Here is a 19,026-nt window from a genome sequence, read left to right as displayed (position 1 = left end):
CCCAAACCCTAATCTTTTCCCTTTCCTTCCCAGCCCCCAAACCCTGCCCTCTGTACCTTTCTCACCACCCGCTTCCCTTCTCCTGTCATCCCCCTACCACCCGGGAAAAAAAGAGATTGCCCCCTCCTTCCACTAGCCCACCCTCCCACCCAAAGAACAACTTCTTCTGCGCAGCTTGTTTTCTAGGCAGCAGCGCTATTGTGATGTCATCGGGGGGCATTGTGACAAGCCGCCAGTGTTCCGTCTCTTCATGTTGTGCACAGTTCAAACGGAAAATACATCAACAGGCAGACTACAGAAAAGCTTACTATCAAAGGTTAGAGGGGGGCTTTCTCAGAGGGCTTTTTACAGTTTTTCTATTCCCAATTAGCCGTTTAAGTGTACTTATTGAAAGTAGTAATTCTTTCATAGGCCGCCCTTTCTTAGTATTTGACGTTCCTTATATTGCGGTATGAGGCTTCGCAGTAGGTTGCAAACATTCATCACCCATGACTGTCCCCAATTGAGCTCAGAAGCTCAATGTCTATCATGACCTCTCTTTTAGAATGTCCAAGAGCAAGCAAACTATTCCTCCAGGAGAGGGCGCCAACAGACTACTAAAGAGATCATCATTACTCAAAGAAAACCCCAAAAACCAATGCATGATAGGAATAAACAGGTAACTTTCTTTGGAGTGGAAGCGGAGAGATCGCACCAGATGCCAATTCTAGATGTTATCACACCTGTGGTCACTGCAGCAGCAGGTGAATCCACTTTGTCCAAAAGGGATCTATTCCATTCAATTGCAAATGATCTAGATAAGACAGAGAACTGCAGCACGGGGACATAGCCGAGTTGGTCAGGTTGAGTGGTGATGAGTTTGCTATTTGGATGAATAAAGAAAGTCAAAAGTGTGAAAGATAAAAAACAAAAGGAGGAAGTGTGAAAAGTGAATGGGCCAAATTGAGGTGCATATGAAGACGTATGCTTTCTTCCAATTCATTAAATCGGGCTAATATGAATCAGGTGAATTGAGTTCTGCTTTTGGAAACTGGGTTAAGAAGGGGTGCACCGTTCCTGGAGGTACTGCAATACCAGGTCAATGCGTGGAGTGGACAGAGCAAGCTCTTTTTCCATCTCCCTGTTCTAAAAATCCATTTAATATATGGTCCCCAGATAGGGGACGTATCAGATATTAAACTGATAAGAACAGATTTTTTGATTTAATGAAGCTTTCCAAAGCACCACAAAAAATGCATGACCGAAGTCACACCAAAAACAGTGCAAAGGCTAGGATTCGTGTGGACCCCACCGTGAGGAGAGGGTCCCCAAAAATCAACCCCGTCCCTCCGAGCCAGAAGGCCACAGCAAGGGTCAGGGATCTTCGGTGCTCCCCCAAGCCGAAGCCTGGTTGAGCCTTGTCGTTGCTCCCAGCGTCCACCCAGGCATCTTACCCAAGTGGAGTAGAGAGCTACTAGTTGTTGGTTTCGCAGCCGAAACTGCCCGGACCGTCAACCGGTGTTGGTTTCTCAGCCCAAGGCTAACCGGACCTCCAACCGGGTGTTGGTTTCTCAGCCGAAGCTGACCCAGACCTCCAACCGGGTGTTGGTTTCTCAGCCGAAGCTGACCCAGACCTCCAACCGGGTGTTAGTTTCTCAGCCCAAAGCTGACCAGACCTCCGACCGGGATTATAAAAATTTCCCTTCCTAGCCAGAAGGCCGGGATAGGGTAATATGCTCAAAAAGTATGAAAAGGCAAGGTACGGTGTGCTACAGAGCCCAAGGCTTGCCGGGGTCCCAAGCCAGCAAGCTCAGACTCACTCCAGGGTCGTCAGTCCTGGGGCACGTTGTACCATAGCCCCCCACCCTTACTCAGTCTAATAGCCTCGATCCTGGTAGGGCCATGTTTTCCTCTAGATGAATATACTATCCACCCAGAGTACTAGCAAGCGCAACCTTCCAGTGTGCATTGTATCATTGTACTAAGGTGGCCTGGAGCTTAAACCACCTCTTCGAACAACACTACACTTGATCTTAGCCAAAAGGCCGAGAAGCGAACAGATACTACACTTGATCTTAGCCAAAAGGCCGAGAAGCGATAACCAGAATTGGTTTGGGCCTCGAGTGGCACCCTGGCCTATGCCGGACACATCTTAGGGAGAGAGAGCGAGAGGGAGACAAACCCACGCCTACACAAGACATTTTGTCACCCAAGCCAACCCTTGAAAAGGCTGCTTTGCAGAGCCAAAACAAGAAGAATGGTGCGTTTTGCAGCCGCCGCCCACTGCAATGAATCTGAATAACTCCTCCTTTAGGGCGCAAGCAACTCCCCTCCCCCTTGCAGTCTTTCCAATTCACGATACAAAAAGACGGACAGGACAGGTTGCCTGACTTTCCGTCACTGCCACCCTTTGCCATCCTTACCCGTAGAAAGCCCTTTCATCATCCCCAAACCCTAATCTTTTCCCTTTCCTTCCCAGCCCCCAAACCCTGCCCTCTGTACCTTTCTCACCACCCGCTTCCCTTCTCCTGTCATCCCCCTACCACCCGGGAAAAAAAGAGATTGCCCCCTCCTTCCACTAGCCCACCCTCCCACCCAAAGAACAACTTCTTCTGCGCAGCTTGTTTTCTAGGCAGCAGCGCTATTGTGATGTCATCGGGGGGCATTGTGACAAGCCGCCAGTGTTCCGTCTCTTCATGTTGTGCACAGTTCAAACGGAAAATACATCAACAGGCAGACTACAGAAAAGCTTACTATCAAAGGTTAGAGGGGGGCTTTCTCAGAGGGCTTTTTACAGTTTTTCTATTCCCAATTAGCCGTTTAAGTGTACTTATTGAAAGTAGTAATTCTTTCATAGGCCGCCCTTTCTTAGTATTTGACGTTCCTTATATTGCGGTATGAGGCTTCGCAGTAGGTTGCAAACATTCATCACCCATGACTTTCCCCAATTGAGCTCAGAAGCTCAATGTCTATCATGACCTCTCTTTTAGAATGTCCAAGAGCAAGCAAACTATTCCTCCAGGAGAGGGCGCCAACAGACTACTAAAGAGATCATCATTACTCAAAGAAAACCCCAAAAACCAATGCATGATAGGAATAAACAGGTAACTTTCTTTGGAGTGGAAGCGGAGAGATCGCACCAGATGCCAATTCTAGATGTTATCACACCTGTGGTCACTGCAGCAGCAGGTGAATCCACTTTGTCCAAAAGGGATCTATTCCATTCAATTGCAAATGATCTAGATAAGACAGAGAACTGCAGCACGGGGACATAGCCGAGTTGGTCAGGTTGAGTGGTGATGAGTTTGCTATTTGGATGAATAAAGAAAGTCAAAAGTGTGAAAGATAAAAAACAAAAGGAGGAAGTGTGAAAAGTGAATGGGCCAAATTGAGGTGCATATGAAGACGTATGCTTTCTTCCAATTCATTAAATCGGGCTAATATGAATCAGGTGAATTGAGTTCTGCTTTTGGAAACTGGGTTAAGAAGGGGTGCACCGTTCCTGGAGGTACTGCAATACCAGGTCAATGCGTGGAGTGGACAGAGCAAGCTCTTTTTCCATCTCCCTGTTCTAAAAATCCATTTAATATATGGTCCCCAGATAGGGGACGTATCAGATATTAAACTGATAAGAACAGATACTACACTTGATCTTAGCCAAAAGGCCGAGAAGCGATAACCAGAATTGGTTTGGGCCTCGAGTGGCACCCTGGCCTATGCCGGACACATCTTAGGGAGAGAGAGCGAGAGGGAGACAAACCCACGCCTACACAAGACATTTAGTCACCCAAGCCAACCCTTGAAAAGGCTGCTTTGCAGAGCCAAAACAAGAAGAATGGTGCGTTTTGCAGCCGCCGCCCACTGCAATGAATCTGAATAACTCCTCCTTTAGGGCGCAAGCAACTCCCCTCCCCCTTGCAGTCTTTCCAATTCACGATACAAAAAGACGGACAGGACAGGTTGCCTGACTTTCCGTCACTGCCACCCTTTGCCATCCTTACCCGTAGAAAGCCCTTTCATCATCCCCAAACCCTAATCTTTTCCCTTTCCTTCCCAGCCCCCAAACCCTGCCCTCTGTACCTTTCTCACCACCCGCTTCCCTTCTCCTGTCATCCCCCTACCACCCGGGAAAAAAAGAGATTGCCCCCTCCTTCCACTAGCCCACCCTCCCACCCAAAGAACAACTTCTTCTGCGCAGCTTGTTTTCTAGGCAGCAGCGCTATTGTGATGTCATCGGGGGGCATTGTGACAAGCCGCCAGTGTTCCGTCTCTTCATGTTGTGCACAGTTCAAACGGAAAATACATCAACAGGCAGACTACAGAAAAGCTTACTATCAAAGGTTAGAGGGGGGCTTTCTCAGAGGGCTTTTTACAGTTTTTCTATTCCCAATTAGCCGTTTAAGTGTACTTATTGAAAGTAGTAATTCTTTCATAGGCCGCCCTTTCTTAGTATTTGACGTTCCTTATATTGCGGTATGAGGCTTCGCAGTAGGTTGCAAACATTCATCACCCATGACTTTCCCCAATTGAGCTCAGAAGCTCAATGTCTATCATGACCTCTCTTTTAGAATGTCCAAGAGCAAGCAAACTATTCCTCCAGGAGAGGGCGCCAACAGACTACTAAAGAGATCATCATTACTCAAAGAAAACCCCAAAAACCAATGCATGATAGGAATAAACAGGTAACTTTCTTTGGAGTGGAAGCGGAGAGATCGCACCAGATGCCAATTCTAGATGTTATCACACCTGTGGTCACTGCAGCAGCAGGTGAATCCACTTTGTCCAAAAGGGATCTATTCCATTCAATTGCAAATGATCTAGATAAGACAGAGAACTGCAGCACGGGGACATAGCCGAGTTGGTCAGGTTGAGTGGTGATGAGTTTGCTATTTGGATGAATAAAGAAAGTCAAAAGTGTGAAAGATAAAAAACAAAAGGAGGAAGTGTGAAAAGTGAATGGGCCAAATTGAGGTGCATATGAAGACGTATGCTTTCTTCCAATTCATTAAATCGGGCTAATATGAATCAGGTGAATTGAGTTCTGCTTTTGGAAACTGGGTTAAGAAGGGGTGCACCGTTCCTGGAGGTACTGCAATACCAGGTCAATGCGTGGAGTGGACAGAGCAAGCTCTTTTTCCATCTCCCTGTTCTAAAAATCCATTTAATATATGGTCCCCAGATAGGGGACGTATCAGATATTAAACTGATAAGAACAGATACTACACTTGATCTTAGCCAAAAGGCCGAGAAGCGATAACCAGAATTGGTTTGGGCCTCGAGTGGCACCCTGGCCTATGCCGGACACATCTTAGGGAGAGAGAGCGAGAGGGAGACAAACCCACGCCTACACAAGACATTTTGTCACCCAAGCCAACCCTTGAAAAGGCTGCTTTGCAGAGCCAAAACAAGAAGAATGGTGCGTTTTGCAGCCGCCGCCCACTGCAATGAATCTGAATAACTCCTCCTTTAGGGCGCAAGCAACTCCCCTCCCCCTTGCAGTCTTTCCAATTCACGATACAAAAAGACGGACAGGACAGGTTGCCTGACTTTCCGTCACTGCCACCCTTTGCCATCCTTACCCGTAGAAAGCCCTTTCATCATCCCCAAACCCTAATCTTTTCCCTTTCCTTCCCAGCCCCCAAACCCTGCCCTCTGTACCTTTCTCACCACCCGCTTCCCTTCTCCTGTCATCCCCCTACCACCCGGGAAAAAAAGAGATTGCCCCCTCCTTCCACTAGCCCACCCTCCCACCCAAAGAACAACTTCTTCTGCGCAGCTTGTTTTCTAGGCAGCAGCGCTATTGTGATGTCATCGGGGGGCATTGTGACAAGCCGCCAGTGTTCCGTCTCTTCATGTTGTGCACAGTTCAAACGGAAAATACATCAACAGGCAGACTACAGAAAAGCTTACTATCAAAGGTTAGAGGGGGGCTTTCTCAGAGGGCTTTTTACAGTTTTTCTATTCCCAATTAGCCGTTTAAGTGTACTTATTGAAAGTAGTAATTCTTTCATAGGCCGCCCTTTCTTAGTATTTGACGTTCCTTATATTGCGGTATGAGGCTTCGCAGTAGGTTGCAAACATTCATCACCCATGACTTTCCCCAATTGAGCTCAGAAGCTCAATGTCTATCATGACCTCTCTTTTAGAATGTCCAAGAGCAAGCAAACTATTCCTCCAGGAGAGGGCGCCAACAGACTACTAAAGAGATCATCATTACTCAAAGAAAACCCCAAAAACCAATGCATGATAGGAATAAACAGGTAACTTTCTTTGGAGTGGAAGCGGAGAGATCGCACCAGATGCCAATTCTAGATGTTATCACACCTGTGGTCACTGCAGCAGCAGGTGAATCCACTTTGTCCAAAAGGGATCTATTCCATTCAATTGCAAATGATCTAGATAAGACAGAGAACTGCAGCACGGGGACATAGCCGAGTTGGTCAGGTTGAGTGGTGATGAGTTTGCTATTTGGATGAATAAAGAAAGTCAAAAGTGTGAAAGATAAAAAACAAAAGGAGGAAGTGTGAAAAGTGAATGGGCCAAATTGAGGTGCATATGAAGACGTATGCTTTCTTCCAATTCATTAAATCGGGCTAATATGAATCAGGTGAATTGAGTTCTGCTTTTGGAAACTGGGTTAAGAAGGGGTGCACCGTTCCTGGAGGTACTGCAATACCAGGTCAATGCGTGGAGTGGACAGAGCAAGCTCTTTTTCCATCTCCCTGTTCTAAAAATCCATTTAATATATGGTCCCCAGATAGGGGACGTATCAGATATTAAACTGATAAGAACAGATACTACACTTGATCTTAGCCAAAAGGCCGAGAAGCGATAACCAGAATTGGTTTGGGCCTCGAGTGGCACCCTGGCCTATGCCGGACACATCTTAGGGAGAGAGAGCGAGAGGGAGACAAACCCACGCCTACACAAGACATTTTGTCACCCAAGCCAACCCTTGAAAAGGCTGCTTTGCAGAGCCAAAACAAGAAGAATGGTGCGTTTTGCAGCCGCCGCCCACTGCAATGAATCTGAATAACTCCTCCTTTAGGGCGCAAGCAACTCCCCTCCCCCTTGCAGTCTTTCCAATTCACGATACAAAAAGACGGACAGGACAGGTTGCCTGACTTTCCGTCACTGCCACCCTTTGCCATCCTTACCCGTAGAAAGCCCTTTCATCATCCCCAAACCCTAATCTTTTCCCTTTCCTTCCCAGCCCCCAAACCCTGCCCTCTGTACCTTTCTCACCACCCGCTTCCCTTCTCCTGTCATCCCCCTACCACCCGGGAAAAAAAGAGATTGCCCCCTCCTTCCACTAGCCCACCCTCCCACCCAAAGAACAACTTCTTCTGCGCAGCTTGTTTTCTAGGCAGCAGCGCTATTGTGATGTCATCGGGGGGCATTGTGACAAGCCGCCAGTGTTCCGTCTCTTCATGTTGTGCACAGTTCAAACGGAAAATACATCAACAGGCAGACTACAGAAAAGCTTACTATCAAAGGTTAGAGGGGGGCTTTCTCAGAGGGCTTTTTACAGTTTTTCTATTCCCAATTAGCCGTTTAAGTGTACTTATTGAAAGTAGTAATTCTTTCATAGGCCGCCCTTTCTTAGTATTTGACGTTCCTTATATTGCGGTATGAGGCTTCGCAGTAGGTTGCAAACATTCATCACCCATGACTTTCCCCAATTGAGCTCAGAAGCTCAATGTCTATCATGACCTCTCTTTTAGAATGTCCAAGAGCAAGCAAACTATTCCTCCAGGAGAGGGCGCCAACAGACTACTAAAGAGATCATCATTACTCAAAGAAAACCCCAAAAACCAATGCATGATAGGAATAAACAGGTAACTTTCTTTGGAGTGGAAGCGGAGAGATCGCACCAGATGCCAATTCTAGATGTTATCACACCTGTGGTCACTGCAGCAGCAGGTGAATCCACTTTGTCCAAAAGGGATCTATTCCATTCAATTGCAAATGATCTAGATAAGACAGAGAACTGCAGCACGGGGACATAGCCGAGTTGGTCAGGTTGAGTGGTGATGAGTTTGCTATTTGGATGAATAAAGAAAGTCAAAAGTGTGAAAGATAAAAAACAAAAGGAGGAAGTGTGAAAAGTGAATGGGCCAAATTGAGGTGCATATGAAGACGTATGCTTTCTTCCAATTCATTAAATCGGGCTAATATGAATCAGGTGAATTGAGTTCTGCTTTTGGAAACTGGGTTAAGAAGGGGTGCACCGTTCCTGGAGGTACTGCAATACCAGGTCAATGCGTGGAGTGGACAGAGCAAGCTCTTTTTCCATCTCCCTGTTCTAAAAATCCATTTAATATATGGTCCCCAGATAGGGGACGTATCAGATATTAAACTGATAAGAACAGATACTACACTTGATCTTAGCCAAAAGGCCGAGAAGCGATAACCAGAATTGGTTTGGGCCTCGAGTGGCACCCTGGCCTATGCCGGACACATCTTAGGGAGAGAGAGCGAGAGGGAGACAAACCCACGCCTACACAAGACATTTTGTCACCCAAGCCAACCCTTGAAAAGGCTGCTTTGCAGAGCCAAAACAAGAAGAATGGTGCGTTTTGCAGCCGCCGCCCACTGCAATGAATCTGAATAACTCCTCCTTTAGGGCGCAAGCAACTCCCCTCCCCCTTGCAGTCTTTCCAATTCACGATACAAAAAGACGGACAGGACAGGTTGCCTGACTTTCCGTCACTGCCACCCTTTGCCATCCTTACCCGTAGAAAGCCCTTTCATCATCCCCAAACCCTAATCTTTTCCCTTTCCTTCCCAGCCCCCAAACCCTGCCCTCTGTACCTTTCTCACCACCCGCTTCCCTTCTCCTGTCATCCCCCTACCACCCGGGAAAAAAAGAGATTGCCCCCTCCTTCCACTAGCCCACCCTCCCACCCAAAGAACAACTTCTTCTGCGCAGCTTGTTTTCTAGGCAGCAGCGCTATTGTGATGTCATCGGGGGGCATTGTGACAAGCCGCCAGTGTTCCGTCTCTTCATGTTGTGCACAGTTCAAACGGAAAATACATCAACAGGCAGACTACAGAAAAGCTTACTATCAAAGGTTAGAGGGGGGCTTTCTCAGAGGGCTTTTTACAGTTTTTCTATTCCCAATTAGCCGTTTAAGTGTACTTATTGAAAGTAGTAATTCTTTCATAGGCCGCCCTTTCTTAGTATTTGACGTTCCTTATATTGCGGTATGAGGCTTCGCAGTAGGTTGCAAACATTCATCACCCATGACTTTCCCCAATTGAGCTCAGAAGCTCAATGTCTATCATGACCTCTCTTTTAGAATGTCCAAGAGCAAGCAAACTATTCCTCCAGGAGAGGGCGCCAACAGACTACTAAAGAGATCATCATTACTCAAAGAAAACCCCAAAAACCAATGCATGATAGGAATAAACAGGTAACTTTCTTTGGAGTGGAAGCGGAGAGATCGCACCAGATGCCAATTCTAGATGTTATCACACCTGTGGTCACTGCAGCAGCAGGTGAATCCACTTTGTCCAAAAGGGATCTATTCCATTCAATTGCAAATGATCTAGATAAGACAGAGAACTGCAGCACGGGGACATAGCCGAGTTGGTCAGGTTGAGTGGTGATGAGTTTGCTATTTGGATGAATAAAGAAAGTCAAAAGTGTGAAAGATAAAAAACAAAAGGAGGAAGTGTGAAAAGTGAATGGGCCAAATTGAGGTGCATATGAAGACGTATGCTTTCTTCCAATTCATTAAATCGGGCTAATATGAATCAGGTGAATTGAGTTCTGCTTTTGGAAACTGGGTTAAGAAGGGGTGCACCGTTCCTGGAGGTACTGCAATACCAGGTCAATGCGTGGAGTGGACAGAGCAAGCTCTTTTTCCATCTCCCTGTTCTAAAAATCCATTTAATATATGGTCCCCAGATAGGGGACGTATCAGATATTAAACTGATAAGAACAGATACTACACTTGATCTTAGCCAAAAGGCCGAGAAGCGATAACCAGAATTGGTTTGGGCCTCGAGTGGCACCCTGGCCTATGCCGGACACATCTTAGGGAGAGAGAGCGAGAGGGAGACAAACCCACGCCTACACAAGACATTTTGTCACCCAAGCCAACCCTTGAAAAGGCTGCTTTGCAGAGCCAAAACAAGAAGAATGGTGCGTTTTGCAGCCGCCGCCCACTGCAATGAATCTGAATAACTCCTCCTTTAGGGCGCAAGCAACTCCCCTCCCCCTTGCAGTCTTTCCAATTCACGATACAAAAAGACGGACAGGACAGGTTGCCTGACTTTCCGTCACTGCCACCCTTTGCCATCCTTACCCGTAGAAAGCCCTTTCATCATCCCCAAACCCTAATCTTTTCCCTTTCCTTCCCAGCCCCCAAACCCTGCCCTCTGTACCTTTCTCACCACCCGCTTCCCTTCTCCTGTCATCCCCCTACCACCCGGGAAAAAAAGAGATTGCCCCCTCCTTCCACTAGCCCACCCTCCCACCCAAAGAACAACTTCTTCTGCGCAGCTTGTTTTCTAGGCAGCAGCGCTATTGTGATGTCATCGGGGGGCATTGTGACAAGCCGCCAGTGTTCCGTCTCTTCATGTTGTGCACAGTTCAAACGGAAAATACATCAACAGGCAGACTACAGAAAAGCTTACTATCAAAGGTTAGAGGGGGGCTTTCTCAGAGGGCTTTTTACAGTTTTTCTATTCCCAATTAGCCGTTTAAGTGTACTTATTGAAAGTAGTAATTCTTTCATAGGCCGCCCTTTCTTAGTATTTGACGTTCCTTATATTGCGGTATGAGGCTTCGCAGTAGGTTGCAAACATTCATCACCCATGACTTTCCCCAATTGAGCTCAGAAGCTCAATGTCTATCATGACCTCTCTTTTAGAATGTCCAAGAGCAAGCAAACTATTCCTCCAGGAGAGGGCGCCAACAGACTACTAAAGAGATCATCATTACTCAAAGAAAACCCCAAAAACCAATGCATGATAGGAATAAACAGGTAACTTTCTTTGGAGTGGAAGCGGAGAGATCGCACCAGATGCCAATTCTAGATGTTATCACACCTGTGGTCACTGCAGCAGCAGGTGAATCCACTTTGTCCAAAAGGGATCTATTCCATTCAATTGCAAATGATCTAGATAAGACAGAGAACTGCAGCACGGGGACATAGCCGAGTTGGTCAGGTTGAGTGGTGATGAGTTTGCTATTTGGATGAATAAAGAAAGTCAAAAGTGTGAAAGATAAAAAACAAAAGGAGGAAGTGTGAAAAGTGAATGGGCCAAATTGAGGTGCATATGAAGACGTATGCTTTCTTCCAATTCATTAAATCGGGCTAATATGAATCAGGTGAATTGAGTTCTGCTTTTGGAAACTGGGTTAAGAAGGGGTGCACCGTTCCTGGAGGTACTGCAATACCAGGTCAATGCGTGGAGTGGACAGAGCAAGCTCTTTTTCCATCTCCCTGTTCTAAAAATCCATTTAATATATGGTCCCCAGATAGGGGACGTATCAGATATTAAACTGATAAGAACAGATACTACACTTGATCTTAGCCAAAAGGCCGAGAAGCGATAACCAGAATTGGTTTGGGCCTCGAGTGGCACCCTGGCCTATGCCGGACACATCTTAGGGAGAGAGAGCGAGAGGGAGACAAACCCACGCCTACACAAGACATTTTGTCACCCAAGCCAACCCTTGAAAAGGCTGCTTTGCAGAGCCAAAACAAGAAGAATGGTGCGTTTTGCAGCCGCCGCCCACTGCAATGAATCTGAATAACTCCTCCTTTAGGGCGCAAGCAACTCCCCTCCCCCTTGCAGTCTTTCCAATTCACGATACAAAAAGACGGACAGGACAGGTTGCCTGACTTTCCGTCTCACTGCCACCCTTTGCCATCCTTACCCGTAGAAAGCCCTTTCATCATCCCCAAACCCTAATCTTTTCCCTTTCCTTCCCAGCCCCCAAACCCTGCCCTCTGTACCTTTCTCACCACCCGCTTCCCTTCTCCTGTCATCCCCCTACCACCCGGGAAAAAAAGAGATTGCCCCCTCCTTCCACTAGCCCACCCTCCCACCCAAAGAACAACTTCTTCTGCGCAGCTTGTTTTCTAGGCAGCAGCGCTATTGTGATGTCATCGGGGGGCATTGTGACAAGCCGCCAGTGTTCCGTCTCTTCATGTTGTGCACAGTTCAAACGGAAAATACATCAACAGGCAGACTACAGAAAAGCTTACTATCAAAGGTTAGAGGGGGGCTTTCTCAGAGGGCTTTTTACAGTTTTTCTATTCCCAATTAGCCGTTTAAGTGTACTTATTGAAAGTAGTAATTCTTTCATAGGCCGCCCTTTCTTAGTATTTGACGTTCCTTATATTGCGGTATGAGGCTTCGCAGTAGGTTGCAAACATTCATCACCCATGACTTTCCCCAATTGAGCTCAGAAGCTCAATGTCTATCATGACCTCTCTTTTAGAATGTCCAAGAGCAAGCAAACTATTCCTCCAGGAGAGGGCGCCAACAGACTACTAAAGAGATCATCATTACTCAAAGAAAACCCCAAAAACCAATGCATGATAGGAATAAACAGGTAACTTTCTTTGGAGTGGAAGCGGAGAGATCGCACCAGATGCCAATTCTAGATGTTATCACACCTGTGGTCACTGCAGCAGCAGGTGAATCCACTTTGTCCAAAAGGGATCTATTCCATTCAATTGCAAATGATCTAGATAAGACAGAGAACTGCAGCACGGGGACATAGCCGAGTTGGTCAGGTTGAGTGGTGATGAGTTTGCTATTTGGATGAATAAAGAAAGTCAAAAGTGTGAAAGATAAAAAACAAAAGGAGGAAGTGTGAAAAGTGAATGGGCCAAATTGAGGTGCATATGAAGACGTATGCTTTCTTCCAATTCATTAAATCGGGCTAATATGAATCAGGTGAATTGAGTTCTGCTTTTGGAAACTGGGTTAAGAAGGGGTGCACCGTTCCTGGAGGTACTGCAATACCAGGTCAATGCGTGGAGTGGACAGAGCAAGCTCTTTTTCCATCTCCCTGTTCTAAAAATCCATTTAATATATGGTCCCCAGATAGGGGACGTATCAGATATTAAACTGATAAGAACAGATACTACACTTGATCTTAGCCAAAAGGCCGAGAAGCGATAACCAGAATTGGTTTGGGCCTCGAGTGGCACCCTGGCCTATGCCGGACACATCTTAGGGAGAGAGAGCGAGAGGGAGACAAACCCACGCCTACACAAGACATTTTGTCACCCAAGCCAACCCTTGAAAAGGCTGCTTTGCAGAGCCAAAACAAGAAGAATGGTGCGTTTTGCAGCCGCCGCCCACTGCAATGAATCTGAATAACTCCTCCTTTAGGGCGCAAGCAACTCCCCTCCCCCTTGCAGTCTTTCCAATTCACGATACAAAAAGACGGACAGGACAGGTTGCCTGACTTTCCGTCACTGCCACCCTTTGCCATCCTTACCCGTAGAAAGCCCTTTCATCATCCCCAAACCCTAATCTTTTCCCTTTCCTTCCCAGCCCCCAAACCCTGCCCTCTGTACCTTTCTCACCACCCGCTTCCCTTCTCCTGTCATCCCCCTACCACCCGGGAAAAAAAGAGATTGCCCCCTCCTTCCACTAGCCCACCCTCCCACCCAAAGAACAACTTCTTCTGCGCAGCTTGTTTTCTAGGCAGCAGCGCTATTGTGATGTCATCGGGGGGCATTGTGACAAGCCGCCAGTGTTCCGTCTCTTCATGTTGTGCACAGTTCAAACGGAAAATACATCAACAGGCAGACTACAGAAAAGCTTACTATCAAAGGTTAGAGGGGGGCTTTCTCAGAGGGCTTTTTACAGTTTTTCTATTCCCAATTAGCCGTTTAAGTGTACTTATTGAAAGTAGTAATTCTTTCATAGGCCGCCCTTTCTTAGTATTTGACGTTCCTTATATTGCGGTATGAGGCTTCGCAGTAGGTTGCAAACATTCATCACCCATGACTTTCCCCAATTGAGCTCAGAAGCTCAATGTCTATCATGACCTCTCTTTTAGAATGTCCAAGAGCAAGCAAACTATTCCTCCAGGAGAGGGCGCCAACAGACTACTAAAGAGATCATCATTACTCAAAGAAAACCCCAAAAACCAATGCATGATAGGAATAAACAGGTAACTTTCTTTGGAGTGGAAGCGGAGAGATCGCACCAGATGCCAATTCTAGATGTTATCACACCTGTGGTCACTGCAGCAGCAGGTGAATCCACTTTGTCCAAAAGGGATCTATTCCATTCAATTGCAAATGATCTAGATAAGACAGAGAACTGCAGCACGGGGACATAGCCGAGTTGGTCAGGTTGAGTGGTGATGAGTTTGCTATTTGGATGAATAAAGAAAGTCAAAAGTGTGAAAGATAAAAAACAAAAGGAGGAAGTGTGAAAAGTGAATGGGCCAAATTGAGGTGCATATGAAGACGTATGCTTTCTTCCAATTCATTAAATCGGGCTAATATGAATCAGGTGAATTGAGTTCTGCTTTTGGAAACTGGGTTAAGAAGGGGTGCACCGTTCCTGGAGGTACTGCAATACCAGGTCAATGCGTGGAGTGGACAGAGCAAGCTCTTTTTCCATCTCCCTGTTCTAAAAATCCATTTAATATATGGTCCCCAGATAGGGGACGTATCAGATATTAAACTGATAAGAACAGATACTACACTTGATCTTAGCCAAAAGGCCGAGAAGCGATAACCAGAATTGGTTTGGGCCTCGAGTGGCACCCTGGCCTATGCCGGACACATCTTAGGGAGAGAGAGCGAGAGGGAGACAAACCCACGCCTACACAAGACATTTTGTCACCCAAGCCAACCCTTGAAAAGGCTGCTTTGCAGAGCCAAAACAAGAAGAATGGTGCGTTTTGCAGCCGCCGCCCACTGCAATGAATCTGAATAACTCCTCCTTTAGGGCGCAAGCAACTCCCCTCCCCCTTGCAGTCTTTCCAATTCACGATACAAAAAGACGGACAGGACAGGTTGCCTGACTTTCCGTCACTGCCACCCTTTGCCATCCTTACCCGTAGAAAGCCCTTTCATCATCCCCAAACCCTAATCTTTTCCCTTTCCTTCCCAGCCCCCAAACCCTGCCCTCTGTACCTTTCTCACCACCCGCTTCCCTTCTCCTGTCATCCCCCTACCACCCGGGAAAAAAAGAGATTGCCCCCTCCTTCCACTAGCCCACCCTCCCACCCAAAGAACAACTTCTTCTGCGCAGCTTGTTTTCTAGGCAGCAGCGCTATTGTGATGTCATCGGGGGGCATTGTGACAAGCCGCCAGTGTTCCGTCTCTTCATGTTGTGCACAGTTCAAACGGAAAATACATCAACAGGCAGACTACAGAAAAGCTTACTATCAAAGGTTAGAGGGGGGCTTTCTCAGAGGGCTTTTTACAGTTTTTCTATTCCCAATTAGCCGTTTAAGTGTACTTATTGAAAGTAGTAATTCTTTCATAGGCCGCCCTTTCTTAGTATTTGACGTTCCTTATATTGCGGTATGAGGCTTCGCAGTAGGTTGCAAACATTCATCACCCATGACTTTCCCCAATTGAGCTCAGAAGCTCAATGTCTATCATGACCTCTCTTTTAGAATGTCCAAGAGCAAGCAAACTATTCCTCCAGGAGAGGGCGCCAACAGACTACTAAAGAGATCATCATTACTCAAAGAAAACCCCAAAAACCAATGCATGATAGGAATAAACAGGTAACTTTCTTTGGAGTGGAAGCGGAGAGATCGCACCAGATGCCAATTCTAGATGTTATCACACCTGTGGTCACTGCAGCAGCAGGTGAATCCACTTTGTCCAAAAGGGATCTATTCCATTCAATTGCAAATGATCTAGATAAGACAGAGAACTGCAGCACGGGGACATAGCCGAGTTGGTCAGGTTGAGTGGTGATGAGTTTGCTATTTGGATGAATAAAGAAAGTCAAAAGTGTGAAAGATAAAAAACAAAAGGAGGAAGTGTGAAAAGTGAATGGGCCAAATTGAGGTGCATATGAAGACGTATGCTTTCTTCCAATTCATTAAATCGGGCTAATATGAATCAGGTGAATTGAGTTCTGCTTTTGGAAACTGGGTTAAGAAGGGGTGCACCGTTCCTGGAGGTACTGCAATACCAGGTCAATGCGTGGAGTGGACAGAGCAAGCTCTTTTTCCATCTCCCTGTTCTAAAAATCCATTTAATATATGGTCCCCAGATAGGGGACGTATCAGATATTAAACTGATAAGAACAGATACTACACTTGATCTTAGCCAAAAGGCCGAGAAGCGATAACCAGAATTGGTTTGGGCCTCGAGTGGCACCCTGGCCTATGCCGGACACATCTTAGGGAGAGAGAGCGAGAGGGAGACAAACCCACGCCTACACAAGACATTTTGTCACCCAAGCCAACCCTTGAAAAGGCTGCTTTGCAGAGCCAAAACAAGAAGAATGGTGCGTTTTGCAGCCGCCGCCCACTGCAATGAATCTGAATAACTCCTCCTTTAGGGCGCAAGCAACTCCCCTCCCCCTTGCAGTCTTTCCAATTCACGATACAAAAAGACGGACAGGACAGGTTGCCTGACTTTCCGTCACTGCCACCCTTTGCCATCCTTACCCGTAGAAAGCCCTTTCATCATCCCCAAACCCTAATCTTTTCCCTTTCCTTCCCAGCCCCCAAACCCTGCCCTCTGTACCTTTCTCACCACCCCGCTTCCCTTCTCCTGTCATCCCCCTACCACCCGGGAAAAAAAGAGATTGCCCCCTCCTTCCACTAGCCCACCCTCCCACCCAAAGAACAACTTCTTCTGCGCAGCTTGTTTTCTAGGCAGCAGCGCTATTGTGATGTCATCGGGGGGCATTGTGACAAGCCGCCAGTGTTCCGTCTCTTCATGTTGTGCACAGTTCAAACGGAAAATACATCAACAGGCAGACTACAGAAAAGCTTACTATCAAAGGTTAGAGGGGGGCTTTCTCAGAGGGCTTTTTACAGTTTTTCTATTCCCAATTAGCCGTTTAAGTGTACTTATTGAAAGTAGTAATTCTTTCATAGGCCGCCCTTTCTTAGTATTTGACGTTCCTTATATTGCGGTATGAGGCTTCGCAGTAGGTTGCAAACATTCATCACCCATGACTTTCCCCAATTGAGCTCAGAAGCTCAATGTCTATCATGACCTCTCTTTTAGAATGTCCAAGAGCAAGCAAACTATTCCTCCAGGAGAGGGCGCCAACAGACTACTAAAGAGATCATCATTACTCAAAGAAAACCCCAAAAACCAATGCATGATAGGAATAAACAGGTAACTTTCTTTGGAGTGGAAGCGGAGAGATCGCACCAGATGCCAATTCTAGATGTTATCACACCTGTGGTCACTGCAGCAGCAGGTGAATCCACTTTGTCCAAAAGGGATCTATTCCATTCAATTGCAAATGATCTAGATAAGACAGAGAACTGCAGCACGGGGACATAGCCGAGTTGGTCAGGTTGAGTGGTGATGAGTTTGCTATTTGGATGAATAAAGAAAGTCAAAAGTGTGAAAGATAAAAAACAAAAGGAGGAAGTGTGAAAAGTGAATGGGCCAAATTGAGGTGCATATGAAGACGTATGCTTTCTTCCAATTCATTAAATCGGGCTAATATGAATCAGGTGAATTGAGTTCTGCTTTTGGAAACTGGGTTAAGAAGGGGTGCACCGTTCCTGGAGGTACTGCAATACCAGGTCAATGCGTGGAGTGGACAGAGCAAGCTCTTTTTCCATCTCCCTGTTCTAAAAATCCATTTAATATATGGTCCCCAGATAGGGGACGTATCAGATATTAAACTGATAAGAACAGATACTACACTTGATCTTAGCCAAAAGGCCGAGAAGCGATAACCAGAATTGGTTTGGGCCTCGAGTGGCACCCTGGCCTATGCCGGACACATCTTAGGGAGAGAGAGCGAGAGGGAGACAAACCCACGCCTACACAAGACATTTTGTCACCCAAGCCAACCCTTGAAAAGGCTGCTTTGCAGAGCCAAAACAAGAAGAATGGTGCGTTTTGCAGCCGCCGCCCACTGCAATGAATCTGAATAACTCCTCCTTTAGGGCGCAAGCAACTCCCCTCCCCCTTGCAGTCTTTCCAATTCACGATACAAAAAGACGGACAGGACAGGTTGCCTGACTTTCCGTCACTGCCACCCTTTGCCATCCTTACCCGTAGAAAGCCCTTTCATCATCCCCAAACCCTAATCTTTTCCCTTTCCTTCCCAGCCCCCAAACCCTGCCCTCTGTACCTTTCTCACCACCCGCTTCCCTTCTCCTGTCATCCCCCTACCACCCGGGAAAAAAAGAGATTGCCCCCTCCTTCCACTAGCCCACCCTCCCACCCAAAGAACAACTTCTTCTGCGCAGCTTGTTTTCTAGGCAGCAGCGCTATTGTGATGTCATCGGGGGGCATTGTGACAAGCCGCCAGTGTTCCGTCTCTTCATGTTGTGCACAGTTCAAACGGAAAATACATCAACAGGCAGACTACAGAAAAGCTTACTATCAAAGGTTAGAGGGGGGCTTTCTCAGAGGGCTTTTTACAGTTTTTCTATTCCCAATTAGCCGTTTAAGTGTACTTATTGAAAGTAGTAATTCTTTCATAGGCCGCCCTTTCTTAGTATTTGACGTTCCTTATATTGCGGTATGAGGCTTCGCAGTAGGTTGCAAACATTCATCACCCATGACTTTCCCCAATTGAGCTCAGAAGCTCAATGTCTATCATGACCTCTCTTTTAGAATGTCCAAGAGCAAGCAAACTATTCCTCCAGGAGAGGGCGCCAACAGACTACTAAAGAGATCATCATTACTCAAAGAAAACCCCAAAAACCAATGCATGATAGGAATAAACAGGTAACTTTCTTTGGAGTGGAAGCGGAGAGATCGCACCAGATGCCAATTCTAGATGTTATCACACCTGTGGTCACTGCAGCAGCAGGTGAATCCACTTTGTCCAAAAGGGATCTATTCCATTCAATTGCAAATGATCTAGATAAGACAGAGAACTGCAGCA

General features: G+C 46.6%; 11 non-coding genes and 1 pseudogene across 11 annotated transcripts; all 12 read right to left on the bottom strand.

Annotated features, from left to right (window-relative positions):
* Positions 1–1,040: 1,040 nt before the first annotated feature.
* LOC142276473 (U2 spliceosomal RNA) lies at positions 1,041–1,234 on the bottom strand. The gene has a single exon (XR_012739915.1). It is a non-coding gene; the product is annotated as a U2 spliceosomal RNA (small nuclear RNA).
* Positions 1,235–1,919: 685 nt separating this feature from the next.
* Positions 1,920–2,078, bottom strand: LOC142276474 (U2 spliceosomal RNA; annotated as a pseudogene).
* Positions 2,079–3,465: 1,387 nt separating this feature from the next.
* Positions 3,466–3,656, bottom strand: LOC142276462 (U2 spliceosomal RNA). The gene has a single exon (XR_012739905.1). It is a non-coding gene; the product is annotated as a U2 spliceosomal RNA (small nuclear RNA).
* A 1,387-nt stretch (positions 3,657–5,043) lies between these two features.
* Positions 5,044–5,234, bottom strand: LOC142276461 (U2 spliceosomal RNA). The gene has a single exon (XR_012739904.1). It is a non-coding gene; the product is annotated as a U2 spliceosomal RNA (small nuclear RNA).
* A 1,387-nt stretch (positions 5,235–6,621) lies between these two features.
* LOC142276459 (U2 spliceosomal RNA) lies at positions 6,622–6,812 on the bottom strand. Its single transcript, XR_012739903.1, has one exon. It is a non-coding gene; the product is annotated as a U2 spliceosomal RNA (small nuclear RNA).
* A 1,387-nt stretch (positions 6,813–8,199) lies between these two features.
* On the bottom strand, positions 8,200–8,390 carry LOC142276458 (U2 spliceosomal RNA). Its single transcript, XR_012739902.1, has one exon. It is a non-coding gene; the product is annotated as a U2 spliceosomal RNA (small nuclear RNA).
* Positions 8,391–9,777: 1,387 nt separating this feature from the next.
* On the bottom strand, positions 9,778–9,968 carry LOC142276457 (U2 spliceosomal RNA). The gene has a single exon (XR_012739901.1). It is a non-coding gene; the product is annotated as a U2 spliceosomal RNA (small nuclear RNA).
* A 1,387-nt stretch (positions 9,969–11,355) lies between these two features.
* LOC142276456 (U2 spliceosomal RNA) lies at positions 11,356–11,546 on the bottom strand. The gene has a single exon (XR_012739900.1). It is a non-coding gene; the product is annotated as a U2 spliceosomal RNA (small nuclear RNA).
* A 1,389-nt stretch (positions 11,547–12,935) lies between these two features.
* On the bottom strand, positions 12,936–13,126 carry LOC142276455 (U2 spliceosomal RNA). Its single transcript, XR_012739899.1, has one exon. It is a non-coding gene; the product is annotated as a U2 spliceosomal RNA (small nuclear RNA).
* A 1,387-nt stretch (positions 13,127–14,513) lies between these two features.
* Positions 14,514–14,704, bottom strand: LOC142276453 (U2 spliceosomal RNA). Its single transcript, XR_012739897.1, has one exon. It is a non-coding gene; the product is annotated as a U2 spliceosomal RNA (small nuclear RNA).
* Positions 14,705–16,091: 1,387 nt separating this feature from the next.
* Positions 16,092–16,282, bottom strand: LOC142276452 (U2 spliceosomal RNA). The gene has a single exon (XR_012739896.1). It is a non-coding gene; the product is annotated as a U2 spliceosomal RNA (small nuclear RNA).
* Positions 16,283–17,670: 1,388 nt separating this feature from the next.
* On the bottom strand, positions 17,671–17,861 carry LOC142276451 (U2 spliceosomal RNA). The gene has a single exon (XR_012739895.1). It is a non-coding gene; the product is annotated as a U2 spliceosomal RNA (small nuclear RNA).
* Between the last annotated feature and the right edge of the window lie 1,165 nt (positions 17,862–19,026).

This window comes from Anomaloglossus baeobatrachus, unplaced genomic scaffold (genome assembly GCF_048569485.1).
Source record: "Anomaloglossus baeobatrachus isolate aAnoBae1 unplaced genomic scaffold, aAnoBae1.hap1 Scaffold_3982, whole genome shotgun sequence".
NCBI classification, from domain to species: Eukaryota; Metazoa; Chordata; class Amphibia; order Anura; family Aromobatidae; genus Anomaloglossus; species Anomaloglossus baeobatrachus.
The sequence above is the reverse complement of the archived record's forward strand: the minus strand, read 5'-3'. Positions and strand labels throughout refer to the sequence as shown.